This window comes from Artemia sp. Qi Xiang Cuo, chromosome 12 (assembly GCF_049724085.1).
Source record: "Artemia sp. Qi Xiang Cuo chromosome 12, ASM4972408v1, whole genome shotgun sequence".
In the NCBI taxonomy this organism is placed as follows: domain Eukaryota; kingdom Metazoa; phylum Arthropoda; class Branchiopoda; order Anostraca; family Artemiidae; genus Artemia; species Artemia sp. Qi Xiang Cuo.
Genome location: NC_142805.1, coordinates 71,153,917 through 71,159,916, shown reverse-complemented (window position 1 = coordinate 71,159,916; position 6,000 = coordinate 71,153,917). Strand labels below are relative to the sequence as shown.

The window sequence follows — 6,000 nt, the reverse complement described above, 5'->3', positions numbered from 1 at the left end:
CTTATCTTGAGCGCTCATGATAAGTTAACCTAACTTAAACACAGAGAAATGTTTCTATTTATTTATTAATATTTATTTATACCTAACCTAGCCTATTGTTTTGAAGGTTAGATGAACGAGTTTGAACGATTGTCTTTAATACTAGAACGAGTCACTCTTTTTCTAATTCTATATAAGAATCTTCAGAGCAGCTTCAGAGGTTGGTAGATCGCGACCTAACCAAAGAACACTAGACCATAAGCCCAGCGAGGTTTGATGAGGTTTCGATCCATTCGTCTTCGTAGCAAACGTCGAACGCACTTCCACTAGACTGTAGCTACAACTAAAATTAGATCCCGTTATATACTACAAAATTGTTGATTCATCAAAACCATTCCCGCATAGTACATCACAAGCCGTTTTAATCACATTCACAGTAGTGAATGTGTGATTTCAAACATGTAAGCTTATCAACAAATTATTCTTTTCAAAAGGGCCCACTGTTGAACTTGACATGTCCCATTATTGTCTTGAACAACATCAAATTGCATATTTTTTCCTTTAAACTTCAAAATGTGTGACATATAAAAGAGGAGAAAATGAAAACACTTTTCAATGTGTGGACAGGGGTCCCTGCGAACGCAGCCACCACTACCAAAATTATTTGGTAGTTACCCCATTTGGGCTAACCCCCATTTGGGGTAACCACAGGAGTCAACCAATCCGATGTACAACGGAAAGGCCTCGCCCTGGGAGCGCCTCCTTAAAGATCGAGAAGCTTTACAGAGAAGTAAGTAGACTTATATAAAAATCTAATATTTTACTAATATCTTTCGACACAAAAATGTCATGAATTAATATCATTACGTCAAGGCGACATGATTGTTAAATAAGTGACCATAACAATACAAAAATTATATTAATACAGTTTCATCCAAGCAAGCTACACGGAAGTTAAAAAAAAACAGTACTACAGTTGGTTTAAATAAACCAACTTAAATAAAAGTAGGTTTAAATAAAAGTCTAACATTTTACTAATATCTTTCAACACAAAAACATCATGAAATAATATCATTACGCCATGACGTTATAATTACTATATAAGTGACCATAATAATACAAAAATGACTTTAATATGATACAAGCAAGTTGCATGGAAGTTAAAAAAAAACAGTGTTACACAATAAACAGAGAAAGCATCTTGAAAAGAGTAATACAAAGTTATTTAACGAACCAGGATTATCGAGAATTAAAAATTAAAGAACCAAACAAAGCAGCAAGGAGCGTTATCACAGTGATGAAATTCTCTTGATGATAATATTCAGAGCAACTTAAAAGTTTAGTGGATCGAAACCTGATCGAAAAACACTAGACAGTTGTGTTTAGTGAGGTCTTAATCAATCTGTCTCGGGGAGAACACCCAACGCACTTCCAGTGCACTAAACTGCTCACTCTAGTGGTAGTGATTGAAACAGTTTATGATGTATTATACGAGAAAGGGTATCACAGTGAAACTTTCAGGGATTTTTGAGCAGGAGGTTGAACTAAATTGAAACAGACTATGTCAATTCTTATCAAACAGTTCGATGGTAACAAACTCTATAGTAAGAGTGACTCGTCTCAATAGTAACCGAAACTCTAAAAAACGGAATTTTAATAGCAATAGATACATCAAAGGATCGGATTTGTGTGCTGATTTAGAATATTTAAGTTTCAAATAGATAGTCTCTATGTAGACACAAATGGTATAATACATATCTAAATAAGAATCTTCAGAGCAGCTTCAGAGGTTGATAGATCGAGACTTAACCACAGAACTCTAGATCCTCAGCCCAGCGAAGTTTAATGAGGTTTCGATCCATTCGTGTTTACAGCAAACGTCAAACGCACTTTCACTAGATTGTAGCTACAACTAAAATTAGATCCCGTTCTATACTACGAAATTGTTGATTCATCAAAACCTTTCCCGCATAATACATCACATGCCGTTTTAATCACATTCACAGTAGTGAATGTGTGATTTCACACATGTAAGCTTAACAACAAATTATTCTTTTCAAACGGGCCCACTGAGGAACTTGACATGTCCCATTATTGTCTTGAACAACATCATATTGTATATTTTTTCCTTTAAACTTCAAAATGTGCGACATATAAAAGAGGAGAAAATAAAAACACTTTTCAATGTGTGAACAGGGGTCCCTGCGAACGCAGCCACCACTACCAAAATTATTTGGTAGTTACCTCATTTGGGCTAACCCCCATTTGGGGTAACCACAGGAGTCAACCAATCCGATGTACAACGGAAAGGCCTCGCCCTGGGAGCGCCTCCTTAATGATCGAGCAGCTTTCCAGACAGGTAAGTAGATTTAGATAAAAATCTAACATTTTACTAATATCTTTCGACACAAAAATGTCATGAAATAATATCATTACGCCATGGCGTCATGATTGTTAAATAAGTGACCATAATAATACAAAAATGATATTAATATAGTTTCATCCAAGCACGCTACAAGCAAGTTAAAAAAAAACAGTACTACATTTGGTTTAAATAAACAAACTTAAATTAAAGTAGGTTTAAATAAAAGTCTAACATTTTACCAATATCTTTCAACACAAAAACATCATGAAATAATATCATTACACCATGACGTCATGATTACTATATAAGTGACCATAATAATACAAAAATGATATTAAAATGGTCCAAGCAAGCTACACGTAAGTTAAAAAACACAGTGCTACACAATGAACAGAGAAAACATCTTGAAAAGAGAAAAACAAAGGTATTTAAAAGACCAGAATTATCGAGAATTAAAAATTGAAGGAACCAAACAAAGTAGCAAGGAGCGTTATCACAGTAATGAAATTCTCTTGATGATAATATTCAGAGCAACTTAAGAGATTAGTGGATCGAAACCTGATCAAAAAACACTAAACAGTTGTGTTTAGTGAGGTCTTAATCAATCTGTCTCGGAGAGAACACCCAACGCACTTCCACTGCACTAAACTGCTCACGCTATTAGAAGTCATTGAAACAATGTATAATGTATTATACGAGATAGGCTATCACAGTGAAACTTTCAGGGATTTTTTACTAGGAGGTTGAACTAAATTGAAACATACTATGTCAATTCTTATCAAACAGTTCTATGGTAAAGAACTCTATAGTAAGAATGATTCGTCTCAATAGTATCCGAAACTCTTAAAAACGGAATTTTAATAGCAATAGATACATCAAAGGATCGGATTTGTGTGCTGATTTTGAATATTTAAGTTTCAAATAGGTAGTCTCTATGTAGACACAAATGGTATAATCCGCATCTATATAAGAATCTTCAGAGCAGCTTCAGAGGTTGGTAGATCGAGACCTAACCAAAGAACACTAGATCATGAGCCCAGTGAGGTTCGATGAGGTTTCGATCCATCCGTCTCCGCGGCAAACGCCGAACGCACTTCCACTAGATTGTAGCTACAACTAAAATTAGATCTCGTTCTTTACTACGAAATTGTTGATTCATCAAAAACTTTCCCGTATAATACATCACATACCGTTTTAATCACATTCACAGTAGTGAATGTGTGATTTCAAACATTTAAGCTTAACAACAAATTATTCTTTTCAAACGGGCCCACGGAGGAACGTGACATGTCCCATTATTGTCTTGAACAACATCAAATTGTATAATTTTTCCTTTAAACTTCAAAATGTGTGACATATAAAAGAGGAGAAAATGAAAACACTTTTCAATGTGTGGACAGGGGTCCGTGCGAACGCAGCCACCACTACCAAAATTATTTGGTAGTTACCTCATTTGGGGTAACCCCCATTTTGGGTAACCACAGGAGTCAACCAATCCGACGTACAACGGAAAGGCCTCATCCTGGGAGCGCCTCCTTAATGATCAAGCAGCTTTCCAGACAAGTAAGTAAACTTAGATAAAAATCTAATATTTTACTAATATCTTTCGTCACAAAAATGTCATGAATTAATATCATTGCGTCTAGGCGACATGATTGCTAAATAAATGACCATAATAATACAAAAATTATATCAATATAGTTTCTTGAATGCAAGCTACATGCAAGTTAAAAAAAACAGTAGAACAGTAGGTTTAAATAAACAAACTTAAATAAAAATAGGTTTAAATAAAAGTCTAACATTTTACCAATATCCTTCAACACAAAAACATCATGAAATAATATCCTTACGCCATGACGTTATAATTACTATATAAGTGACCATAATAATAAAAAAATGACTTTAATATGATACAAGTAAGTTGCACGGAAGTTAAAAAAAAACAGTGCTACACAATAAACAGAGAAAGCATCTTGAAAAGAGAAAAACAAAGGTATTTAACAAACCAGGATTATCGAGAATTAAAAATTGAAGAAACCAAACAAAGGAACGTTATCACAATGATGAAGTTTTCTTGATAATAATATTCAGAGCAACTTAAAAGTTCAGTGGATCGAAACCTGATCGAAAAACACTAGTCAGTTGTGTTTAGTGAGGTCTCAATCAATCTGTCTCGGAGAGAACACCCAACGCACTTCCAGTGCACTCAACTGCTCACGCCATTAGAAGTCATTGAAATAATGTATAAGGTATTATACGAGAAAGGCTATCACAGTGAAACTTTCAGGGATTTTTTAGTAGGAGGTTGAACTAAATTGAAATAGACTATGTCAATTCTTATCAAACAGTTCGATGGTAACGAACTCTATAGTAAGAATGACTCGTCTCAATAGTAACCGAAACTCTAAAAAACGGAATTTTAATAGCAATAGATACATCAAAGGATCGGATTTGTGTGCTTATTTAAAATATTTAAGTTTCAAATAGATAGTCTCTATGTAGACACAAATGGTATAATATACATCTAATTAAGAATCTTCAGAGCAGCTTCAGAGGTTGATAAATCGAGACTTAACCACAGAACTCTAGATCCTCAGCCCAGAGAGGTTTAATGAGGTTTCGATCCATTCGTCTTCACAGCAAACATCAAACGCACTTCCACTAGATTGTAGCTACAACTAAAATTAGATCCCGTTCTATACTACAAAATTGTTGATTCATCAAAACCTTTCCCGTATAGTACATCACATACCGTTTTAATCACATTCACAGTAATGAATGTGTGATTTCAAACATTTAAGCTTATCAACAAATTATTCTTTTCAAACGGGCCCAAGGATGAAGTGGACATGTCCCATTATTGTCTTGAACAATATCAAATTGTATAATTTTTCCTTTAAACTTCAAAATGAGCGACATATAAAAGAGGAGAAAATGAAAACACTTTTCAATGTGTGAACAGGGGTTCGTGCGAACGCAGCAACCACTACCAAAATTACACTGTTGACTTACCCCCATTTGGGGTAACCACAGGAGTCAACCAATCCGACGTACAACGGAAAGGCCTCACCCTGGGAGCGCCTCCTTAATGATCAAGCAGCTTTCCAGAGAAGTAAGTAAACTTAGATAAAAATCTAATATTTTACTAATATCTTTCGACACAAAAATGTCATGAATTAATATCATTGCGTCAAGGCGACATGATTGCTAAATAAATGACCATAACAATACAAAAATTATATCAATATAGTTTCTTGCATGCAAGCTACATGCAAGTTAAATAAAACAGTAGAACAGTAGGTTTAAAAAAACAAACTTAAATAAAAGTAGTTTTAAATAAAAGTCTAACATTTTACTAATATCTTTCAACACAAAAACATCATGAAATAATATCATTACGCCATGACGTCATGAGTACTATATAAGTGACCATAATAATACAAAAATGATATTAATATGGTCCAAGCAAGCTACACGTAAGTTAAAAAATAAACAGTGCTACACAATAAACAGAGAAAGCATCTTGAAAAGAGAAAAGCAAAGGTATTTAACCGACCAGGATTATCGAGAATTAAAAATTGAAGGAACCAAACAAAGGATCAAGGAACATTATCACAATGATGAAGTTTTCTTGATAATAATCTTCAGAGCAGCTT

General features: G+C 34.2%; 1 non-coding gene across 1 annotated transcript; it reads right to left on the bottom strand.

The window, feature by feature from the left end:
* Positions 1 to 5,305: 5,305 nt before the first annotated feature.
* Positions 5,306 to 5,464, bottom strand: LOC148946465 (U1 spliceosomal RNA). Its single transcript, XR_016142655.1, has one exon. It is a non-coding gene; the product is annotated as a U1 spliceosomal RNA (small nuclear RNA).
* Between the last annotated feature and the right edge of the window lie 536 nt (positions 5,465 to 6,000).